At 42.8% G+C, this 12,184-nt stretch overlaps 1 protein-coding gene across 1 annotated transcript in view; it reads left to right on the top strand.

Moving 5' to 3' along the window:
• Nucleotides 1-10,765: 10,765 nt before the first annotated feature.
• PMEPA1 (prostate transmembrane protein, androgen induced 1) overlaps nucleotides 10,766-12,184 on the top strand; it is a 137,111-nt gene continuing 135,692 nt past the window's right edge. The window contains exon 1 of the mRNA XM_017815233.1: nucleotides 10,766-10,781. The gene's annotated coding sequence lies outside the window, so the exon portion shown is untranslated. The remainder of the gene's footprint in view (nucleotides 10,782-12,184) is intronic.

Raw genomic sequence — 12,184 nt, 5'->3', positions numbered from 1 at the left:
GACAGAGGGCTCTGAATGCAGCTTCCCTTTCTTGGCCTGGGTGCTCAGAGGAAAGGGGAGAAAATTGGCAATTTGGGAACAAAAAAGAAGAGACGGCCTTTATTAAAAGAACGGCCAAAAAAATAAGATGCAAACCCCCCTCAAAAGCCAAAACTAAATAACCCCTGGGCTCCACACTGTGGATCCCAGCATTATAGCTCTCTGCTGAACCCCACTCTGCAGAGATTTCTGGCTCCCTGCTGCAATTTAAAGCTCTCTTGCTATTTAAATTATCCTTGGGAGACAGCCTTGTGTCTTTACTTGGCTGCCTTTGCTTTTTTTCCTATTTCTTTTTTTTCTTGATGAGTCATTCTACCAGCTTATACCCTCTCATCAGATAGACCAGACAATGAAGTCACCAGGGTTGCCTGAGAGCAAAATTGGCCCCATTATGCACAACCACTGTGCCTTGTCACTGATAATACACTGCTCAAGGGCTGGCCCTCGAAGCAGGATGGAAAATCACCAGGGACAAGAAACCTTCCACCCAAACAAAAATATTTGTTGAAATTTTTTGGTGTGTGTGTTTTTAAATTTGGTGAAATACTTCCAGCTGAAAACAGGAAATCACACACAAATAAAACTGGTGTTATATTTTGTCAATGTAGGAGGGAGAGTAAATTATCTGATAGTGTCCCTTTACTTGTGTGCACCAGTCTCAACCTTCTGCATTAGCTATGGCAGGAAACTTTTATTAGTCTTCTATATAAACTAGAAGACTTTATATCAGAATGTATGAGAGGAAAGAAGGATGCTTGACAAAAATCATCCTTTATTAGCTCAGTACAGAAGCAAAGTTAAACAGTCCTTTCTAGAGGAACATGGGTGGAAAGATACTTTATTCTAGAAACAAGACACCAAATATGAGAAGGAAAACAAAACAAGGATGAGGGAAGTGACTTTTTCCACAATGGTGTGGCACATCAGTAGCTGGATAGGAATAGTACTGAGGATTTCTGGTTCTCAGAGAACTGTTCTTGCTGCTGAGGCACAGAACCTTCAAAGCACTCGTGGCTCTGATGGGGCTGATGGCTTGGTCTGCTCAGCTGGAATAACAAAGGGCAGCTGGTCTTTTGGGATCTGTCATAATCTGGTGAGGAATTCCATAATAACTGCTAATATTAAAGCTTTTACAAGCCTAACTATCTGCATCAATAAAGGACAGAAGAAAAGCAGTTTATTTCCTGTTCTAAGTCTTACAAAACCATAGTCTCCATAGAGACCTCTCTTCCTTCCTTTCAGTATTTTTAACAAGAGGAAAACCTCTTTATTGCTTAGCAAGCCCATTCTCAGAGCTGTGCCCATCAGTGGGCTTTGGAGAGACTAAAGTGGCTGAGTTTCATCACCTGCCAAAGCTGATCCTTCTTTTGATTCCAAACTGGTGCTCTGTCATTAATGATTTTTTTTCCATCATTCCGTGCTGAACACAGATGAGCCCCAGCGCTTCTGGGCCCTCTATGAACTTGGTATAAAAGGATGCTTTCTCTTCCCACCCTCTCTTAAAGTCCAGGAAACCTTAGTGCACTGCCAGAGGTGACTAAAATATGCTGGGAGAGAGGAGAATCAGAGCTCAGGGTGCTGCTCGGGCTGCTCTTTATGTCGTGTCTGCAGAGACCACAGACAGCGTCCCCAGTGCTGAGCCAGTGCCACTTCCCCCCTCCCTGGGAAGGGAGAACCTCATGTTGCAAACTCACCCGGGAGCACAGTCCAGAAGGTGACTGCTCTCAGCTGGGTGTTAAAAGCATCTTGCACTATTTTTCCAGCCTGATTCTATCTCACCAACTGTCTGGCTTGACTGTTTTGCTGTGATTCTTGCTTACAGTTTGTCACACTGATGAAAGATTAGCTCTGTGTATGTGGGTTTTTTCCTTTTTTTTTTTTTTTTTTTTCTCTCTCTTCCCCCTCCCCCCCCCCCCCCTCATTTCCCAGTGTGGCATTTAGGATGGAGGCTGAAAATATTGAACAAACTGCTGATGTCCCCAAGACTCAAATGTGTGAAAAAGACTCGTAAATGAGTCTAGCACACTCAGAAACATTCTTAACATCTGTTCAAGCAGGAGTACCAGTTCCCTTGCTCAGAAAGCACAATTTGTCCTCCCTGTTATTTAAAACTTTGGATTTGAATATTATCAGAGCGGAGCTAAGGAAAATAAACTCTTTGATTGTGGATATAGGATTTATAATGGGATGTGTGGTGGGGATGGTGCAGAATTATAGAATTTTAACTGCAGTGTCCTCAGTTTCTCTTTTATTGAAAATCTTCCCCTTACAGAGCACTATGGAAAGGGCCACATAGTTGCAAGCCCTGTGGATTGTGTCCCCTGGACTGCTAGGTATGGGTTTACTGGAAAATAGCACGTGTTTTCCTCTGAAAACTTACCACTTATGTAGAATAAAGCAAAAGCACCTTAAAAATCACTAAAAATAATTTTAAGCTTTATTTTCATATACACTCCTGATGAGGCAAAAATCTCTCTAACTCAAGTTTTGTCTGGCAGTAAATATTTCAGGATTCTGTCTCCGAAATGTAGTTGCAAAACTCTCAACACTTCTGCAATTTAGTGAGAAAAAGGCTATAAATAGGCAGCCAGACAGAGGCACAGCAGGGAGAGCCCAGGGGTCCGAGCTTCCAGCCTCTTTCTGCAACCACAGTAAAGAATTGCAGACATAAACATGACAATTGCAAAGAAAAAAAGCAACTGGTAACTCTGAGAACGAAGAAAAATAAGTAAAATAAGTGGCTGCATTTAATAAACAGGCTGAGTGGCCTCTGCAGTTTGCTGGGGATGCTGCAGTGACCTTCCCTCACTCCAGCCGAGCTTGGGATGAAGTCCTGGCACTCCAGCCTGGATCCAGCTCTGCCAGGCTCTGGGGGGGGGGTGGATCCTGCTGTCCCCATGTCCAGGGCTAAATCCCACTGCTGGTTGGGACTGCAGCACCCTGGGAGCTCTGGAGAGGGGTTTGAGCACAGTTTTAAAGCAGGTGGATGAGAAATCTGTGCAATATTGTGAGTGTTCCGAGGACTGGAACATCTTTAATCACAATTAATCCATTAGCATTCCCCATTTAAGTGGCGTTTATTGCTACAAATGTCTGGTGATGGTAACAACAGTGGCTCTGTTGCAATTATTCCACCTTTTAGAATCCATACCAGTGCTTTCAGTTCTTTTTGATAGAGAAATTATGTAAGTCACGAGTCTCATTGCTGGTGTGGTACAGCAAGATGAAATACTTTTCCTCTGCAAGGTTAATGTGCTGCAAGTCTCCCCATGATTAGGAACAAAAATATACCAGCAGGTGGGATATAACCAGAACAGAGAGAGTTCTGTGAAATCCAACTTAAACCAGGCAATAAAAGGGGCAATGGCAGCTTAGAGGCCTCCTGCAGCAGTGATCTATATTTCCAAGGAGAAGTCCCCTGGAATATACCTGTTGTTTTAAGAACAATGAGATTTTTGCAACTGTGATAACAGTTTTCCAGCTGCACATTGGTCCTAAAAGCCTGACAAGTGTCCTTTCCTGAGAAAGAGGGATTTTGAAAGTAACCTCTAACACCAGCACAAGGGCAGCAGTTAAACCTGATTACACTTGATAGTGTTTAACCCTTCAGGGAAGCTTGGAATTTAACAAATCCAAGTAGAAGCCCAGAACATTTAGTTGGGGTAGGTGAACTAGGCTTTCATGGTTTTGTTTCTTGTCTTCATTTTGGGCTGAGTAGTATTTAACTCTGCTCAAAACCAGCTTTGCAGTTGGCCAGGGTGTTACTGTGACCTGAACCTCCAGGTTCAAGCATCTGGTGCCTGTTTGTATTCCTGGAATATAAACTTAAGCATGCATCCTACTCTAAAACTTTTCTTTAGAAAAAAAAATGTTGTCTGATGAGATCTTTGCTTCTCTGTTTGCTTTTTAGTGCAGTACATCCTTTGGGTTTGGGTTTGAATTCATCTCTCGTACTTGCAGGTCTGTCACCGTACAGTGCAAGCGGGAGAAGTTAAGTGTTTTGGTGTAAGACAGGTTTGAAAATAACCTCAGTATTTCACAGTAAAGGGAAATCAATAAGGGCAGCAGCAGAGAGAAGAATAGGTGTATTAATAAACCAAGACTCTGAGTACAGTGGGGTCAGGAGCTAAATGTAGCTGTACCTAAAGCATCATTCCAGACACCAGTATGTGGTGGGAAGATTAGAAGCTTGGCCTACTTGTAGCTAGACACAAAAAATGTGGGTTGCTGGGTTCTTTTTTTGGCTGAGGAGGGGTGTTTCCCCATTAGGATACAAAAATAGTAACTCCAGAAACTAAACGTGACTTGCAGGCAAACTTTGAGCTCACTCTACTGAATTCCTTTTTTCAGTGTCACTGGAGTCTGTGAAAGCAGCCAAATGCATTCAGACTGGTCACAGGAGCTCTGCTGTGGAATATGCCTGATCTGGGAGGATAAAGAACTTTCAGGACTTGCTTTTCAATATTTCTCAATAACTCAGGCATCATTAATCTGGGATATATTTAGTTCACTTTCTGACATAGTTCAAATGATGATGTTGTTTATTTGGAGGTCAAACACCCACCCAGCCACCTCCTTTAAAAAGCTACACCTCTAAAGTGCACTAGATGTGCTGATATTGATAGTGACATTTCCCACCTCATTCCTGTGAATTTATGTCTGGATTTGTAATATATTTTATTCCTAATAATAAAATGCTTTGGCAATGTGAGCACTGTGAAAAACAAATTTTGCGTATCCATACGTGAAAAGAAAATGCAAAAGCTCTGTATAATTTAAGACTAACAAGGTAACATCCACAATAAAGTTTTAGTGTCAATAGTATCAATTTAATATCAATGACAAGTGAGGGAAAAATGTCCAAATAAGAAGGATTGGCTGGTTTTACAAAAGACCAGTTCTTGTCTTGACTCAAGACCACTTATCCCTCTGGTAACTTCACGTTTGTAACTAGTCTAGTTAGGTGAGTTTAGAAAGAGTTTTGACAGATTATATACAGCCTTATAATTTGGGACTAAACTGAATTTGCTGAGACTCCTCTAAGGTGATTCCACATATAAGAAAGCATTTGCAGGCTTAGAGACTGCAGGCTTTGATCAGTAATACTTTGCCATAATACTCTTTCCCAGAAATATTCTCAGCTGCTGTCTAATTCTTGAGGCTTATTGTAGTTCCTATTAGTCACTGGTGTTTGCCACGCTTCTGTGACATATTTCTGCCTCCTTTTGTTTGCTCTTCTTGTACTGTCTTGTTACAACAGGTGACGGTGTATTATCGTAGCAAATAAATGTAGTTTGTGAAATGCAATTAAGCTGCAGAGGCAGCAGAGGTAATTCCTGCCCGTGACCTGAATTTCATTCCTTGCAGTGCCACTGACTTACCAGGTGACCTTGGATGAATTTCCTCGTTAGGAAAATGGGGCCGATTATTTACCCCCAGGGCGTAGTACTACAGTGTAACAAATGACAAAAGCCAGGGAAGTACAAATTCCTTTGGAACCCTCCCAAATTCTGTCCATTGACCATATGCTAAAAGCCATTATGGCAGAGACTCTGACTTACCTACTCCACGGGGACAGCCGAGTGTTTCCTGTGCTGGGGCAGGAATGTTTAATGGCCACATTTGTTACTCTAGTGCTGGGATGGATTAGAGGAAACTGCAGCAGGGAAGGGCTGGGATCCAGTGGTGTCAGTGCAGCCCATGCAGCAGGTAAAGGATGGTGCTCCAGCCATAAATACTCGTCTGCTCCGTGCATTCCTTAGGCCAGTTCATCATTTAAACCCTCCCTGAGAGGGAACAGCAGAAAATATGTTCGTGTGTTTGGTCTCCTTGTTTTTATCTGCATTAGCTGCTCTGATAAAAACATTGCCCCTGCTTACAGACCTCACCTTCTCTCGTTGTCACCTCTAGTGCTGAATGAAGAGGCAGAGGCAAAGGGGGATGTGTTGAAATACTGCACCACAGGGTTAATTTATCCGAGGAAAAGATTTTTATTCTCGTTGTATCTTTCTTGTGCATCTATCTATATGTTAAATATGAACATTACAACAATACCAATCTGTGTTTCTGCTTTTGGGGTGTCAATAGAGTGGTGAAAATCTAATGTGGGTTTAGTCTGAAATAGGGCAGGGAAAAAATTTCCATGTCGGACAGTTTTTGCAGTAAATCCCCTATTTTATACACTTAGGGAGTTAATAGGAAAGGAAAGGAAAGGAAAGGAAAGGAAAGGAAAGGAAAGGAGAAAGGGAAAAGGGAAAAGGGAAAAGAAAAGAAAGAAGTGATGGAGTTGTGCTCTTTGGAAATCAATTTTTTACTGCTTCTAAAACAGGCAGTTTTGGCATTTTGAGTTTCCCTTTCTGCAAGGTTCATGCTACAAAGAATGTGCTTCAGCAAACATTCCCCAGTAACTTGTTCACCACCTTGTTTCCATTGTCTCATGCTGGGCCTGTTCCAGCACCAGTGTTCTCCTGGCTGTTATCTAGTCCAAGTTTTACTCCAATTCAATACAAATTCCTTTTAGCTAAGCTATCAGAGCACTTTCCTGAGCAAACACGAATCAAATATCTTATCTGAACTAAGTCTGTGCTCTTGACTTCTTCACAAACTTGAGACATGAGAGGATGTTTGCTGTTACTGAAGGCACCTGACAACCCCTATTAGTGTCACCTAATGAAATGTGTTTGTGGTTCATGTCAGGGGGTTTTTTCCCTTCCAAAACCAAACTCCTATTATTTTCTGCTGAGCCATCAGAGTGCCTTTCTTAAACAAAAGCACGTCTGCCTTTATGATTTTGATTTGCAAGATGCCCATTAAACTTGAAGCAAATATTTGTTCTGCATTACACAAAACAGGAATTTAATTACTTGGTTTATATCTTCTTGATATCTTTCTTTAACATCTCCAAAAATAAAAGATGATGGCAGCAATGAAACATACCTTCCCAAATGTCTGCATTCATTACTGGTACCAATAATCAAGGCCCTGATTCAGCAGAGTTCTCGAGTGCCTGCCCTAATTTTAAGTACAAATAGTCATATAAAGTCAATTAATCATTTTTCATATCTGTGTTTTACAGCATTTTATTGCTGCCAGTGCTGCTGATCCAGCCAGGCTGTCCCCAGGTACCAGCAGTGTGGATTTCTTGGGGAGTGTGGCTCTGAGTTTTGTTAAGTCAGGAGTTACTAAATTATGCAATGTTTAACCAGTTGTTCTTCATGAGGCAAATGCTGCTCCCATGGAAGTCTGCAGCAACATTTCCTGGTCTTAGTTATAATAGAAATAGGCTCCAGTGGAACAGATGATGGTAATTTTATTCATTTCAATAGGGATGTTGACTAGTTAGACACACAAGAGGGTAAAATACTTTTTCTTTCACCAATAACCTAAATGCTTCTCTGGAAAAATAAATGGTTGTTATGCTTTAAGTGTTACCACTGTGCATCACGTCCCACCGGTGTAAATCCAAAGCCCCTTCACATCAGTCTGAAAATCCAAACTGTTGAACCAGAAGAGATGCTGAGTGGCAGCGGGGTGGGGAGGGACGGGGAAGGATGTCTCTGCTTTAGCCACTTTTAGAATGCAACGAAGCGATAATGTCAGAACAAGATGTACTTTTTAGGAGCAATCATTCATTCACTACTGGCAGGATTGCTATAACCTATAGCAAATGCATCCACTCAGTGTTCTCGTGTGACCCGAGTGTGGAGAAGGGAACTTCAAACCAAACTGTCGTGTCTGTGCCGTGCGAGTTTGACAGCAAACCCACTCACCGAGCCTGATGGGAGTGTAAATATATACTGGGAAATAGAGCCGTCACTGACAGACTCACCAAAGCCAGCCTCTCCTTTTGGAGCAGACCTTCTCCAGGATAAATGGTGTGTGATGCAGCCAACTGAATTCATTTGCACCAGGCTCATTTTAAAAGGCGAGGTGTGACCGTCGGCGAGTCCGTGTGTCCGCTGTGTGCTCGCCCAGTTTGCTTTACATGCTGGGATGGAAGGAAATGATCCAAATGTAGGTGATTGTTTTATCACACGTGAACAATGTATGAATACCCTTCTAAGTTTCAAAAAGGCTTTTACTGTAGTTAGTGCCCATGGGTGGCATTTTGCTCCGAGAGGCAGAGAGGGAGCAGGATCCCCGCAGGATCACCACTGGGCTGCAGTTGGTGAAAGCAGGGCAGGCTGCAGGTGCTCCCCCTTACATGTGGGGTTCTTGAAGTGGTGCCAGGGAACCCCTGGAGAATATTTCCTCTACACTCAGCAGGAACTTTTTACTGCCTTAACAACTACCTCAGAAAGGGAAAGGGAGGAGGGTCACCAAACGAATCCAGTGATCCTGCCCACACTGCCCTAGCAGGATCAAAGTAGATCACTAACCACTTACTGTACTTAAAGAAATCTCTGACAGAGCCCACAGAGGACTGTTTCTGTGCAAGACAACACCTTTATGAGAAGAAATAGTGTCACTGAAAAGCACCAGATTCTTGTTCCTAGCTGTGCATTAAGGCAAACAGCTCTGCAACATCGTATGTTCATGTGCAAGGGCATGAGGATAAACAATTGTGTGTAGCTGTTCCGTGGCTGAATAAAAATCCACAGCTGCTGTGATCTGGAATGGGCACAAGTGACTGAAATTTCATTTCTTTGTTATGTAAAGAACAAAAGTTACACCCGTAGTTCTGGAGCTGTGATACCCATGGTGTGAGGGAAGCTTCAATTCATCCCTGCCAAACAGCCTCGTGCATCCCATCAGGACACAGCTGTAGTTTTGCTGCTGGCCAAGGTAGGACAGAGTCTGCAAATGCCCTACCTGGAGATCTCCCACCCAGGATGTGTGCTGGGCACTACGTCTGCTTTGCTGGGTTTTCCTGAAGCCCTTCCTTGCTGATAACTCCTGACAGTGCCAGTGGGAAGTGGTGAGGGGTCCTGAATAACTGAGAGCTGCTGGAGGAGCAGCAGCTCCTGGCTGACATTCCTCCATTCAGCTTAAGAGTCAATGCAGGGGGAAAAGCACTTGTACATCCTTGCAGTTGTTGTACTTGGACATCATTGCCTTCTAGATTTAATTTTCGGTGATAAAGTATGATTTATATAATGTGTGGAAAGGTCTGATACCGCTGTGCTGGAAGGAGAGTGCAGCTGGAAGCATGATCATGTTCTCTTTCGGGCTAATTGAGTAAGAAAAATGCAACAAGATAAAAAGAGGGGAGGGAGAACTGTTCTGTGATTCATGAGGGGAAAGGGCAGTGTTCACCTGCAGGGTGTCTCAGACACACTCGTGGCTGTGTGGGTGCCGCTAAGCCTGGCTTTTCCAACAACAAGGCCTCTCTTATTCCCTCCTCCCCCTCCCCACTCCAGAGGGATGCTGGCTAAGACAAAAGAGCAAATGCCATTGTCTAGAGCAATCCCCGATTTACTCCCAAGTCCCGCTTGGAGCATGTGGAAGTTTTCTGAGCTGCCTGGGCCTGTCCTGCCGCTGACCTGACCCTGCCCGGCACAGGTCAGGGCCACTGAGTCCCAACAATGCCATGACACGGAGCCTCAGTGGGGCCTCTGCGGCCCCAGAGCTCCAGTCACACCCCATTTTGCTGAATAATGCTGGATATTCTGTGAAATGAGCCTCTGTCTCGCTGTGCCATCGCCCAACAGCCACGGGCTCGCTCTGCATAGCAACTGTGACAACGGGGAGGCCAAAATCCCAAAGGTTTGGGGCACCCAGCCCTGCCAGGGTTCAATAACCCATGACTGGAATTGCTGAAGGGACGATAAATATGCAAATTCCGGCTTTGAGCCGCCTCTGGGGCCGCAGGGATGGAGGCGGGTGTGCGGCAAACACAGGTCTGAGCTCCCGAGCGAAGAAATAAAGTGTGATTGATACCATTTTAAATCCAGGGGCTAAAATAGCCGCCTTGAAAATGTCAATACCTCTTTAAATGTGGGTGGCTTGTAAATCGCAGCCACATATGCAAAGAGCGAGGCAGCTTTCGGGAGGGCTGGGGCGAACCGGGTTTGCAGCCTTTGCGTAAGGGGCTGAGCAACGCCCGGCAAGGAATTATTTTAACCACCGGGATGGTGACAGTCCTTAGATCCTGACTCCGGGGTGCAATTTTTTGTTGGTTTATTTTTTTTTGTTGTTGGTTGTTGTCGGTTTTTTGGGATTTTTTCCCCGAGACCGTCTATTTCTGTGAAAATAATTTTAAAATAAGTTTGGCGTTCTGCGCGAGGAGCTGCTGAGAAATTCCTTATATAACATCAGCTCAGCGAAATATTAAAAGCTTCGCTGGTGTGAATTTGTGTGAATTTGTGACTGTTTGTTCCACTTACTGAGGTCCCTCCTCTGCCCCCTCCCCCTGCTCCTCTTTCCATATTGAAAAACAAAATATAGGTACGGCCAACTGTTCCAAATCTGAATTCCGCGGCCATAAATGCTATAGAAAAATAATCTTTTACACCCTCTCTTCCCTTCCTCCCCTCTAAAATGTATTTGAAACACAATTACTGTGTTTAATGATTCAATTTGGGAAGACTTTGTCACTAGGACAATGAAAGTGGCTCAAGTGTGATAAAGCAAACATACCAATAAACCTTGTTTTTATTGATTTGTAGGAAGCTCAATTGTCTGGGAGAAACAGAGAGAGCTGACATCACCCCCTGGTCCCCCTGGAATGCAGTGATAAGTGTCAGCCTATTTTTCTTACAGGCAATTTCTCTGGCTATGTGATGTCTGGCTGCAAATTTAAAGTAAATGACATTCCACAATCTGTTAGGGATGGGGGGTGAAGGCTACATTATTTGTTTCAGAATTTAAAATAATTTTGTGTCTGAAAATTTCTCCAGTGTCTAGACAAGATGTATTGCTTGCCTGCTGAAAATATTAAAATTTTTGCAATGTACAGCCGACACAGCTACTTTCTTAGTAAACATACAGATCCAATTTAAGATTTTTTAGCCTCCTTTTTACAGCATATTGTATTATATTACCGCTGGGGGAGCCAGGTTAGATCTAATTCAGGTAGTCAAACATGGTAGTGCCCTGTGCAGGCCAAGTTGTCACAGCACTGTCTTTAAAAGCCTCTTAAGCATCAATTTTTTTTGCATTTCGTTGTATGTCAGCACGAATGCAGCAGCATATGTGATGGGGACACTGCTGCACACACGCAGTATGAGCAGAGTCCTCCTTTATTTTACACATTCCTTTACTTCTCCTCGTGTGTTTGAAAACGCCAGGCAGGGAATTTTAGGAACACAAATACCTGCCACTGCTTGGAAAGATCTTGGGTAAAGGAATCACTTGATCTGTGGTCTCTGTCTCTACATGATCATGAACGAGACCCTCTGTGATTGTAGGAAAGCTGAGTTCTGCACCTACAGTAATACTGGAATTAATCACTAAGTACTATGTCTCGTTCATGAAAATTAATAAATCTCTTTAATTTTGCTGCCTTTACTCAATGCAAGGTTATCTTAAATCGAAAATTGCCTGGGATGTTTTAAGGAAAAATATTTGCAACGACTTGTTTTCTCATTTAATCTATTCAGCATATGCTCCCTAAAGTGTACAGCTTGTGTGGAGATAAGAGTGTGCATGTGGAGTTAGTTCCCTTCAGCTGGTGGATGGGCAAGAGGCAATAAAGGAATATTTTTGTCCTAGTGGGAGAATTGAAGATATGCTGTGGATTTTCAGTTTCCAAGGAATGGAAAACATGTCTTGCTGAATTTCAGTTATATTGGGTTCTATATGTAGGCTTTTGTCTGGCAGTCTCAAGGCATCTATAATATTTTCTAGCATGTTCATCAACATGGATAGACAATATTATTATTTTTCTTGGGGCTTAAATATGATACAGATTTGGTATGTGGGTATTTACTTAACTTGAAAATATGCTATTTATTTGGACATATTTAAGTACATCAGCAGAAGCTTGATGATATGTTTTTGCTATTCAAGCTCATTAAAGAAGAAAAACTTCTGTAAGAAAAGCTTGTTTAAAAAACAAAGTGATTCCATAATTGTTTTTTATCATAAAAATATACTTCCTAAAGTCAGGGAAAAATGCTTTACTGAGTTAAGTCACTAGGGACTGTGTAGCTGATTGTTGAGTGAGAAAGTAGCAGAATTTTGGTGGCCTTAAACGAGTTTCCCT

The sequence above is a fragment of the Lepidothrix coronata genome, unplaced genomic scaffold (assembly GCF_001604755.1).
Source record: "Lepidothrix coronata isolate B3197 unplaced genomic scaffold, Lepidothrix_coronata-1.0 Scaffold49, whole genome shotgun sequence".
Classification (NCBI taxonomy): Eukaryota; Metazoa; Chordata; class Aves; order Passeriformes; family Pipridae; genus Lepidothrix; species Lepidothrix coronata.
The sequence above is the reverse complement of the archived record's forward strand: the minus strand, read 5'-3'. Positions and strand labels throughout refer to the sequence as shown.